Below are 13693 nucleotides of genomic sequence, written 5' to 3'. Positions count from 1 at the left end.
GAAAGAAAACTGCCTTTTTCCAGTCCTGTGGCCACTGCTGAGTTTTCCAATTTTGCTGGCATATTGAGTGCAGTACTTTCAGAGCATCATCTTTTAAGATTTGAAATAGCTCCACTGGAATTCCATCACCTCCACTAGCTTTGTTTGTAGTGATGCCTCCTAAGACTCACCTGACTTTGCACACCACGATGTCTGGCTCTAGGCTGGTGATCACACCATTGAGATTATCTGGGTCATGAAGATTTTTTTTTTTTTGTACAGTTCTTCTGTGTATTCTTGACACCTCTTCTTAATATCTTGTCCTTCTCTTAGGTCCATACCACTTCTGTCCTTTATTGTGCCAATCTTTACATGAAATATTCCCTTGGTACCTCTAATTTTCTCTAGAGATTTTCTCTAGAAGAGATCTCTAGACTTTCTCATCCTATTGTTTTCCTCTATTTCTTTGCATTGATCACTGAGGAAGGCTTTCTTATCTCACCTTGCTATTCTTTGGAACTCTGCATTCAAATGGGTGTATGTTTCCTTTTCTCCTTTACCTTTTGCTTTCCCATCCTATGTCAATGATATATTCTATATTTTTATGCATGGACAGATTGTTCTGAGCCAAAGGTCAGTCCAACTAAACAGACTTACAAATTCAGGACTCAATACACATTTTAACATTGTGGAAATGACAACTGTTCAAAGTACCTTTTCAATCATTTCATGCTTGTAAGAGTAAAATTTTTAGGAACACTGGCTGTGTATAAAAAGTAAAAAAAAAAAAAAATTTAAAAAGGATAGCTTATATTTTCTGTTGAAATAGCCCAAACATATTTATATTAAACATGAATCTTTCCCCAAGTCCTCAAGAAGCCCCACTGAGAAGCTTAAATGCACCAAACATGCAACACTATAAAATCTTTCAGAATTTTAATCTGCTAAAATTTATATAGGAATCTAATGTCTGAAACTACAAATATATATTTTTTAGGCATCTTATTTAAAATTTCTGAGATGTTTGAGGTGAAAACATCTATCTTCTTCCTCTACCTGCCTCCCAAGTGCATGGTGTTCTCCATACCTGCAATTGTGAACAAGAGTTTCTGGTATCAGGTGTTGCAGTAATGCTTTTAAGAGAACTAGGGGGAATCCTGTGGCCAGACATGTTTACTTATACTAGTAAAATATGAGTTACTAAGTCTAAATATGAAAGACATCAAAGACAGACTGTGAAAGCAAAAGTTTATTATATAGAAAAGGGAACATACTTTTTACATATGGCTTGGAGTATTTGATTTTTTTTTTCTCTATTATAAGGAGTGTAACTTTATACATGTAATCCTGGACTCTACGAATAAATACAATTCTGAGCAATTTTTAGATGAAATAGTCACTCTTCTGAGACACATTTTAGTTTTTAAATTTTCTTAAAATTTTCCTCATTTAAGATAGATGGCCATCTAGCTGAACATTAATAACAAAGATTCCCCATGTCACTCTCTTCATTGATTTGCAAATGCAATCATTCTTGTTCTCCTTTGAATGTAGAGGATTGCGTTGCATTGCCTTACAGGCTGCAATTCTCATCAGAGAGTTGTGCAAAGAGCTAATACCCAGAAGAGAACTAATAAAAAAGTCACATTTTCTATGTAAAGTTTATTCTATCCTCAACTAGAAAAGAAGAGTCTACCTTTCTAACTAAAGTGTAAGTAATACAATTAAAGTCACTATAAAGTGCTGAAGAATTGATGCTTTTGAACTGTGGTGTTGGAGAAGACTCTTGAGAGTCCCTTGGACTGCAAGGAGATCCAACCAGTCCATTCTGAAGGAGATCAGCCCTGGGATTTCTTTGGAAGGAATGATGCTAAAGCTGAAGCTCCAGTACTTTGGCCACTTCATGCAAAGAGTTAATTCATTGGAAAAGACTCTGATGCTGGGAGGGATTGGGGGCAGGAGGAGAAGGGGACAATAGAGGATGAGATGGCTGGATGGCATCACTGACTCGATGGACGCGAGTCTCAATGAACTCCGGGAGTTGGTGATGGACAGGGAGGCCTGGCGTGCTGCGATTCATGGGGTCGCAAAGAGTCGGACACGACTGAGCAACTGATCTGATCTGATCTGAAGAGTCCGTATAAGAAAAAGAAGAAAATCTGGATCTAAGAGTCAAATTTGTTGTTGTTCAATCACTAAGTTGTGTCAGACTCGTTGTGACCCTATGGACTGCAGCATGCCAGGCTTCCCTGCCTTCCACCATTGGAGTTTGCTCAAATTCATGTCCATCGAGTCAGTGATGCTTTCTAACCATCTCCTCCTCTGCCACCCTCTTCTACTTCTGACTTCATTTCAATCTTTCCCAGCATCAGGGTCCAAGAGTCAAATACAACAAGTCAAATGACTTAAAGATATTGGTGAATTCAAAACAATGGAGAAAAATGGAATTCTTTTCAAATTTTAAAGAAAAATTAATATATATTACAGTTTTCTGTATTCCTTAAAGAACTGCCTCATAAGCAGAATGTCAGAGCTTATATATATATATATATGTGTGTGTGTGTGTGTGTGTGTATTCTAATTTTGTAGCATATATTTTTCAACGTGCTTGATTATGACAGATCTTAAAAATGAAACAGATTTTAGTGATAAAAGATTATAGTGAATATATAGGTTATAGTTAACATTATAAAAGAGAAATAAACTTGAAAAGTTTGTTTAAAGCACCCCAAATGAGTATCTGGACCAATTAAATCCTTTTTTCAATATGTAACAGAGAATTGGAAAATCAGAAGATAAAAGTATTAAAACGTTATTAAGTCCAGGAGAAGCCTGGACAAGTGATTTCATTACTGTTTGTTGTCTTGAGTTTTTAACTAAAATCTACTGCTGCTTGTCTATCAGCTAATGGTCAGAGTAACAGTAACAAACGTGCCCTGGTGGAGAAAATCTAAAACAGCATTGTTTCAAAAGTCTCTCCATACATGATATTATACATGTTTCAATGCCATTCTCCCAAATCATGCCCCCTTCCCTCTCCTACAGAGTCCAAAAGACTGTTCTATACATCAGTGTCTCTTTTGCTGTCTCGTACACAGGGTTATTGTTACCATCTTTCTAAATTCCATATATATGCGTTAGTATGCTGTATTGGTGTTTTTCTTTCTGGCTTACTTCACTCCGTATAATAGGCTCCAGTTTCATCCACCTCATTAGAACTGATTCAAATGTATTCTTTTTAATGGCTGAGTAATACTCCATTGTGTATATGTACCACAGCTTTCTTATCCATTCATCTGCTGATGGGCATCTAGGTTGCTTCCATGTCCTGGCTATTATAAACAGTGCTGTGATGAACATTGGGGTACACGTGTCTCTTTCCCTTCTGGTTTCCTCAGTGTGTATGCCTAGCAGTGGGATTGCTGGATCATAAGGCAGTTCTATTTCCAGTTTTTTAAGGAATCTCCACACTGTTCTCCATAGTGGCTGTACTAGTTTGCATTCCCACCAACAGTGTAAGAGGGTTCCCTTTTCTCCACATCCTCTCCAGCATTTATTGCTTGTAGACTTTTGGATCACAGCCATTCTGACTGGTGTGAAATGGTACCTCATAGTGGTTCAATGCATGATATTGGATGCTTGGGGGTGGGGCACTGGGACGACCCAGAGGGATGGTATGGGGAGGGAGGAGGGAGGAGGGTTCAGGATGGGGAACACATGTATACTTGTGGCAGATTCATTTCGATATTTGGCAAAACTAATACAGTATTGTAAAGTTTAAAAATAAAATTAAATTAAAAAAAAAGTCTCTCCAACATCATTCTTGAGAAAAAGAGAAATCTATATGGAAAGTAAAGATACATACACACACACACAAACCCAAATCTATTTCAGTACAAATTTACCAAAGGGTGTCTTTTCTTCCTATACATTGCTGTGAAAATTTCCTTAGTCTCAAATTCAGTTTAAATGAATGAAAATAAATGCTTATTGGCAAAAAATTAGGATATTTCTGTTTTTGTTTTGTTTTATAAGCTTCGATTGCCACTTGTTCAGCTGGTTCTCTTCAAAGCTGTTCAAATGATGTCTTGTATTCTAATTTAGAAAAGTTGAATTTAGGATTTGGGTGCAATTTTAGGGCAGAGACATTTAAGTTTCTGATTTCAACTCCCTTTTAGAAAACTCAGCTGAAAGAGATGGGGAAACAGTAGTCATATAATTATGCTTTTTACATAAAAGCTCCATGACTGGAATTTTTCTGCAAAAAATTGCCATATCATAATGTGTACTGATTTATATTTATCTTTTTTAATGTATTGTTTTCTAATTCTGAATCATTAAATGTTAAAATTATGGTTAATTTAGTTGTAGTGCTACAGTAAGTCATAACCACTTAAAGCATTTAAAATATTAATTTCAATAAAAAAGTCTTGCAAGGTTGAAATTTTGGACGTGGGCAATGGTGTTCTTGATGCTACATTTGCTTTCTTGGTAGATTAGGAATATTTAGAACTCCCAGTAGTTGTTCAGGGCACAAAAACACCATAAATCTCTCCTAAAGTGTAATTTAATACTCTGAAAATAAGAGTGTCTATTCTCCAAGTCCAATACTTACTCTCTTGATTAAATTTATATCCTAGTGAGAACAAAGTTAGTAATCTTCTCAATCCTTTTTACTGTACTAAAAGTAGAGAAAAAGTTAACAAATAAAGGATAGATCAGGCTGCCTAATGTTAAAGGTACAAATGAATGTGGGAGAGATGATACCTGTCATATAAAGGGCCTGGCTCCCTGCCCTGACAGGGCCTCAGGCTGCAAACTCAGATGTGGTTCCATGATCTACTTGTAGTATTTTCATTGCTTGAAGGAGTGTGAATTTTGGGGAAATGGCTTGCATTACCCAAATTCAAAAGAGACTAACCTACTGACCAAATGACAAGTCACTAATGTGTAAAGAGGAATGTAAAATAATAAACCACTAATGCATAAAGAAAAATATAAACTGACAAATTATTAAGAAATTGAGAAAAATGTAAAATGATAAATCATTGATGTATAACAAGAAAAGCAACTCTCAAGGAAAGTATAACATTCATTTCCCTTACTTAAGACAGATACTCCCACAGAAAAATACTCATGAAAAACATAAAAAAGTTATAGTTGGATCATGGCAAAAATTATCACTTAAGACCAGAGATAACTGCATCTGCTGAGTAGGGATGTTCTAATGGACATGACTGAAGACAAAAAAAAAAAAAAAAAAAAAAAAATCCATATTCTTTTGAGTTTTACTTCTTTAAAGATAATATGGTTACTATTACCTTTCAGTTCATACAGCCTTCTTTTAGACGGTATATTATAATAAATTGAGAGGAACCAAGTTTGGTTAATTCAAATCTTTCATAGAATCTTGATATAGGGAGGGCGGGTAGTGTAACTGGTCAAAACGGAACTGAAGACTTCCTTGGTTGTCCAGTGGTTAAGAATCTGCCTGCCAATGCAGGGGACACAGGTTTGATCCCTGGTTCAGGAGGATTCCACATGCCACAAAGCAACGTGTGCCACAGCTACTGAGCCCAAGCACCTAGAGCCTTTGCTCCACAATAAGGGGAGCCTCTGAAAATGAGAAGCTCAAGCACTGTAACAAAGAATAGCCCTTGTTCTCAGTAACTAGAGAAAAGCCCATGCAGCAAGGAAGACCCAGTGTACCACAGATAAATAAATAATGCTTTTTTTTTTTTAATGGTTGAAAAGATCTTGAGGTCTCCCTCTCTTCTACCCTACAAACTCTCCCACTCACCACTGTCCTGTTTAGTCTCTAGAGAATTCTGGAACTTTGCCAACCAAGATGGAAAACCACTGGATTAAAGGAAGCAGTATCCTCTGATGCCCAGGGATGAAATCTTATTTGCCCAGGATTTCTTTGCTCATAAAACAAGATAATGATATCATGTTCCTGTACCAGTTTGGATGAGCTAGTTTACCTTTTAGTAACAACAATTCTTAAATCTTAGTGATATCAAAAAAGTCTCATCACGATTTTTCTGCACTGATTTTGTTCTTACTCAGTCACTGAACACCACTGGAAAGAGGAAAAGGAGAGGATGTGGATGCACACACAGGTTGTAGAAACTTCTACCCAGAAGTAACATAGATTAATCCTGCTTACTTAGTCTTTACCAAAGACAGGAAGCCAATATCAAGGGTGACGGGAGTACAATACTGCTGAGAGGAATACTAATCATTCTAACACATACCCTAATATTAATTAACCTTTACTACAAACTTAAGAGGTGGTCAAGGAAATAACCTAAGTAGCTTAGGTAAAATATTGTGGCAATTATTCTGTTTATTCTGAGGTCTATGTTGGATGGAAGGGAAAAGTTGGAGATCATTTTGGAACACTTCAGAGCAGTTGAGTTTTATCTTTCAGCAGTGGTTGCTCAAGTGGGAAGTAGAATGGACACATGTCCAGCAGTGTTAGAAAGAGGACATAATAGTACTTACTGACAACTTTCTTGCTTTATTGAGTTCTACCTTGTTTTCTTATTTTCTTTAATATTAAGTATGTTTATTGTCTCACTGGTCTGGAGAAATCAAATGGGCAATTTAATCAGAGCAACATCTTAGAAACGATGGAAACTTTGCACTCCACAGAGATCTGGGCAAGTTGGCAAACACTGGGTGCAAAATATCTGATGTTAGAAATGGTGCACTTGTTCTTCCATAATCAGTCATCAATGCCATTGAGAATTGACTACTGAAAATAGAGAGTATTTGGTGGACTTGTCAATGTCCATCCATCACTTAGACCTAAACACACATTTAAATGAAAAATCACTGAATTACATATTTTGATATATATTGTAGTTATAAAGTATGATATACATAGATTGCTGGGAAAAATTGAGGGCAGGAGGAGAAGGGGGACCACAGAGGATAAGATGGTTGGATGGCATCACCAACTCAATGGAGATGAGTTTGAGCAAACTCCAGGAGATAGTGAAGGACAGGGAAGCCTGGCATGCTGCAGTCCATGGAGTTGCAAAGAGTTAGACACAACTTAGCAACTGAATGACAGCAACAATATATGTATAGATAATCTTTCAAATTTTTAAAAATAATTTTCATCTGGATTAGTATTTTTAAAATGTGACCCAAAGTGGATTTCACATATCCCCTTCATGGTCTGTACAACACTAAAATTGGATGGACTCAAAAGAAAATCATATCCTCAGACACCAGGGACCCTACCCTGCTTCAGATAGAGGAGCTACACTTATTTCTATCTATGTATGTCTATTTACATTTTTGGGGTTTCTATTTGAAGAGAGGCACCATAACTAACAGCAAAAACAAATCAAAAATTAGAAAAAAAAATAAGTGAATTCTATTAACCTGTATGACATGAAGTACTCTAAAGAGTCTGATAGTATGATAATTAAGACTGAAGCCTCGCATGCTAGTCTGCTTGAATTTATTAAAAACAGGTCTGTTTTTAGTAGATTCAAGCCTTTTGCTTAGCCATTGAATTTATTCAGAAGAATGGTAAATAAAGACCATTTTCAAGTTCATATTTACAAATCCAAAGAACACACAAAAATATTTACTAAAATGTTAATTAACTCTTAGGGAGAAGATTGGAAACAAAATGCATTTCCAAATTAAAAGGTGACTTAAGCTTAAAGTAAAATTTAAGTAAAGCTTAAATAAATAAATAAAATGTTAAGTGACATCACCAAATACAAGTAATTTTTATGTAAGAAAGGGAATGTAAAGAGTTTTTAAAATTCAATTAATATTTCAATTGTTTCTGATTCAGGATTCCTAAAATTTTATTTAATTTTGGACATTTTTATATTTTTAGTGTTGTACTACACTTTTAAAGTTTGTGGGGATTACATTACTGGAGGTAAATCTTTTTCTTAAATTCTTGTTTTATACAATATGATCAATTAATAGCTTTGTCTTAAATAAAAATAGTTTGGAATTGACTCTATTTCTGAAAAAATGGAGCCTCTAAAATTTATATTTGCCCTGTAAATTCAAGATAAATTCTAGTTCAAAGTTTAAAGAAGAGGAGGATTTCACAGCAACCTCTACTTCCCTTGCAGCCAAAAATATTATAAAATATCCTTTAAAAGTAAGTTCCTGCATAATCTGTAAATATTCAGTACATTTGAGAGGAATGGCAACAGCATGCTGGCATAATGGCATACAGTAGCATCAAGAAGATGCCTAGATTTCTAGTTTCTGCTGAGTATATAAAAAGCTGGAAAAGACATTGTTTCCAGCATTTCATCAAGGAAAAAACATATACTCTATAAAGGTCATAATTTTTTCTTGAGCTCATTAAAAATCTAAAGTCAAAAATAATCAATTAGTTTGAGATAGAAGCAAAGACAAAGCCCTGAAGGAGAGACAGAGATAGGAGCCTCCCTGGATCAGAGAACAAGATGAAATGAAGGCTCTCTTAGAAAAGAGTAAGGAGGTTTCAGCAACACTTTCACAGGATTTCTGAAGGTCAAGTATGGACTTCAGTGAGAAACTAGAGACTCTGGTAGTTGTGAGGGGGAGTTTTGCCTCACTAGCAGTTTCTTCTCCTTTAACTTCAATTGGTATCACAAATGACACTGAGAGCCAGGCAGGGTACCAGAGGGTTTCCTGGAGAGCTGGAGGCTTCCTAGAAGAAAGCTACAAAAGAAGAACATGCCTCCACTCCATCATTTCCCCTTGGAAGGAACACTTTGCTCACAGTGACAAGAATATTCAATGTCCGGGTCTTAATCAAGATGTCACATGGGATGGTGGGGTAAGAAACTGGCTTAGACCTAGGCTGACACAGTCTTTTAAAAGGACTGGAAAATCCTTGTGACAGAAGACCCATAAAAGATTCAGGCAAGAACTGTTTGCCATGGAAAGAGGATGGAAATCACTGAGAAAGACCATTCCCAACCCAGAGAGATAAGGCCTGCTCACTAATGAGACTGAATGAATACAATAGAGGAAACCCTCCAGAATGAAAAAGTTTATAAATACTAATCTAAGTATATGAATAATTGCAGGAAACATAAATAAATGTAAACATACAAACTAAAATACAACATTTGGTATACTGGATTTAAGAAAAAAACAAAGACTAATTATATGCTTTCTATAGGAAATTCACATAAATATAATAAAAATACAAACTAAAGGTGTAGACTTTAACGTTTCTGTTTCAATCAATAGAAGCAATAAAATCAGTAGCAATTTGGAAGATACAAACAAAACTATCAACCAGTTAGAGCTAACATATTTATACAACTCCCTACCAAAAAGCAAAATAATACACTTTATTTTTAAGTAAGCATAGGACATTAATAAAGATAGGCCCAATTCTGGGTCATGGTCAAGTATCTGACATCATATAAAGTATATTTTGCGGTCACAATGAAATTATATAAAGAATCAATGACAGGAAAAAAAAATACTTAGAAAATTCCTAAATATGTAGAATCAAATATCACTCTTACAACTTACTTACACATCAAAAAAGAAAGTATCAAATGAAAATTAAAAAATATTTTATGCTGATTGAAAATGAAACCACAACATATAAAATTTTATGTGATACAAGCAGTACTATTTAGAAAGGAATTTAATAAAAAAAGAAGAAACATTATTATAAAGCAATATTCTAAGCTTTCATGTAATACCTAAAGGGAAAATGAGGATGTTAAACCTAATGAAAAAGAATAAAGAAAATAATAAGACAAAAGCAGAAATGAAAATATAAAAACAATAGACGAAATCAACAAAACCAATAAGAGGTTGCTTGAAAAGAACAATATAGCAGATAAACCAAGCCAGAATGACCAAGAAAAAAAAAAATAAGTGAAAAGCATAAATTCAACATAGAAGATATAGCACATCTTACAGATGTTAAAGTGATGACAAGGATGTATTAGACTTATGTCATCCTGCTGCTGCTAAGTCACTTCAGTCGTGTTGGACTCTGTGCGAACCCATAGATGGCAGCCCACAAGGCTCCCCCATCCCTGGGATTCTCCAGGCAAGAATATTGGAGTGGGTTGCCACTTCCTTCTCCAATGCATGAAAGTGAAAAATGAAAGTGAAGTTGCTCAGTCGTGTCCGACTCTTAGCGAACCCATGGACTGCAGCCTACCAGGCTCCTCCTCCCTTGGGATTTTCCAGGCAAGAGTACTGGAGTGGGATGTCGTTGCCTTCTCCGTATGTCATCCTATATCTGTTTAATAAACTGAATTCCTAATTGAAAACTTTCCAGAAACACCAGTCTTTTCAGGCCAAGGTGTCTTCGATGGAGATTTCTACAAATTCACAGAAATAATAATACCAATTCTATTAAAACATTTACATAAAGTAAAAGTGCATTTAAAACTTTCAATTTATTTTATAAGGCTTGCATTTGTCTGATATAAAAATTAAACATAAACATTACAGCATAAGTAAAGTGAAGGCAACTGTCACTATTGAAAACAGAAACAAAATTTTCAACAAAATATTAGTGAATCAAATCTAGCAATATATTAAAATAAACATAGAAATATTATCATGACCAATGGGTTTTATCTGGGGAATGCAAGGCTGATTCAACATTTAAAAATTAGCATGATTCAATAAGACCAAAACAGGAGGTCAGGCAGAAATATGTATGTTAGAATTGCACATTAAGATTTCATAACACAGAAGTCAGAAACAAAATGTTCGACTAAAGTCACTTATGCCGGAGTCTCAAATAAAAACCCCAAATCTAATATGCTGAAATTAGTAAATGTGTATATAAAGAAAATTTGGCCCTAATATACATATTTGAAAATTTCTTACATTATTTCACATATTTTCATTGAGAAGTTGGGAGAGGAGACACATACATAGTCATTTGATTCTCTTATTATTTTTACTAAATTGGAATTTTAGTTTTAACTCTTTAATGCTCTTACTTCAACTTTTACTTCAGTTTTTTCCCATACCAAGAGTTGGCAGCAGCCCTTTGTATTAAAATATCATTTTATCATAAACTGGACAACTAATATTCTAGAAGCATACTTAGGTCATTTATTTAAGGAAGTAAGAAAAAGAGGAAGTTGTGTGTCTGAAGAGCACTTAGTAACATTTAGTTCATACCATAATATTGTAGGTTATTAAAACAATGTAAAGAATTTGAGACAGATGCCTTGGTCCAAAGTTGGCCACTGTCTGGTTGGCAGTGTAACTTAGCTACATTGACTAAAGACCCACTGCTACCCTCTAAAAGTAAATCAGAATATCTGACAACTTCTAAGACTAGTATGTTGACAAAACACAGAAACATTTGTAGTCAAAGCTACGGTTTTTCCTGTAGTCATGTATGGATATGAGAGCTGGACTATAAAGAAATCTGAGAGCCAAAGAACTGGTACTTTCAAATTGTGGCGCTGGAGAAGACTCTTGAGAGTCCCTTGGACTGCAAGGACATCAAATCTTTCAATCCTAAAGGAGACCAGTCCTGAATATTGATTGGAAGGACTGATGCTGAAGCTGAAGCTCCAGTACTTTGGCCACCTGATACAAAGAATTGACTCACTGGAAAAGACCCTGATGCTGGGAAAGACTGAAGGCAGGAGGAGAAGGGGATGACAGAAGATGCGATGGTTGGATGGCATCCCTGACTCAATGGACATGAGTTTGAGTAAGCTCCGGGAGTTGGTGATGGACAGGGAAGCCTCGTTGCTGTAGTCCATGAGGTAGCAAAATGTTGGACACGACTGACCGGCTGAACTGAACTGAAGTGGTAAAGAACCCCCTGCCAGCGTAGCTGATATAAGAGATATGGGTTTGATCCCTGGGTCAGAAAGATCCCCTAGAGGAGAGGACTGCAACCCACTCCTGTATTCTTGCCTTTAGAATCCCATCAACAGAGGAACTTGGCAGGCTACAGTCCATACAGTTGCACAGAATCAGACAAGACTGAAGCGACTTAGTATGCATGCATATATCTAAAAACATTTTTTTTGTTAAAGTTGGAACATATTGAGAAAGGCTATGCATGATATTTTCTGTTTTCATTTTTTTGTCTGTGTGTGCTTTCTTAATAAAAGAATCATTTGTTAGCAAAGAAGAATCAAGGGCTTAAAGTTACAAGTAATTATGATTTCCTTTACTGGTGTGTATGAATGAAGTTAATTTAAAAATTTTGTCTTTCCCAGAACCCCAAAGTCAGAAAGTGTTCTTATTTTTTTTAACAAAAATTCCTTCTTAATAACAACAACTAAAAAAGAGACAAATAAAATTTCCCTTTCAGAAGAACTAATTAACATAAAGTAGGTCTCAGAGACTGCTAGCATTGCATGGAGTATAGGCAACTTGGAAAAACTAATTAGGATTTGTTATTTAAACAGTACTGACTAAAATAGACTTTGAATAAATGCATTTTTGGAAACTCTTCCTTTTATGTGTATAACTTATGGATAAGCTCATTTGTCCATGTCAGTAATTTTTGAGTCCTTCAACATTAAATGCTATAAGTTAAATACTTAGATATTTGAAGTTTTAAAACAAAATGTATTTTTCATATAATTAGTTAAAATATATTCACATTTTAGTTTCTAATAAAGAAATTAATCAGGTCAGAGTGTGTTGAGGTCCTTTAATGGACTGGAATCTGGTAGTCCGGAGTCAATGATAAGAAAGTAAAAGAGAGAGAGAAAGAGAGAGAGAGAGAAAGAAAGAAAGACACGGGGACTCAAGCAAAGGTATTTTATTCAGCACTGTGTGAGTATTTATACTGTCTTACAAGGTAGCTATTTTCAGCAGAGATAAAATCAAAACTTATAAGTGACCAAGGAAACATGAGGTCATCCATATGAAAGAGAGAGAGGGTTGTAAATAATCACTTTAACCATATGGTTCATAAAAAGGAAGAGGGTCATAAATAGTTACTTATCACCGTATGGAAAAACTAACAAAGGAAATACATGCATTCCTAAGCCCCGGGAGTAGTTTGTTACTCCACTTAATTCCTGAATATTCAGAAATTAATAAGGGTCAGAGGATTCAAGAAAGATCCAAAACAGCACACAGGAAGCCTCCTGTTAAATGCTTCCTGACAAGAGTGAAAGAGTGTTTTGATTTAAACTTGGAGAAACTTGTATAACTCATTCTGTGGCTTTTATTTTTAATTAGAGCCATATTACAACAGAGAATTAGGTGGGAAATAATAATTACAAAAATATAAAATTTTGCAGAATATGAATATAAAATTTAGTAAGATTTGGTTATTAGATTCTGTTTAAACTCTTACCAGGAGAGAGTGAAGGACAGGGGAGCCTGGCATGCTATAGTCCCTGGGTTCCCAAAGAGTCAGACATAACTAAGGGACTGAACAACAATACAACTCTTACCACTAGCAGAACAGTAAGTTAAAATACTCCCAAATTGACTTTCATATGCCAAATAATTAATTCCCTGTATCTATCTGTTTTTATGTTTTATTTGAATTTTAACTCATATTTAGTAAATTGTACTCATTTCAACTGTACAGTTCAGCAAACTTTTAACAAGTGTTCATACCTGTGTACCTTCCACATAGTCTATTTCTTGACTCTTTCCTTTTTCTCTTATGCTTCTTTGCATTCAACACCTTCCCAACATGTTAACTCTTGGAAGCCACTGGTATGGTCTCACTAGATTTGATTGTCCTAGAATTTTATGT

Source organism: Bos javanicus, chromosome 16, assembly GCF_032452875.1.
Source record: "Bos javanicus breed banteng chromosome 16, ARS-OSU_banteng_1.0, whole genome shotgun sequence".
NCBI lineage: Eukaryota > Metazoa > Chordata > Mammalia > Artiodactyla > Bovidae > Bos > Bos javanicus.
The sequence above is the reverse complement of the archived record's forward strand: the minus strand, read 5'-3'. Positions refer to the sequence as shown.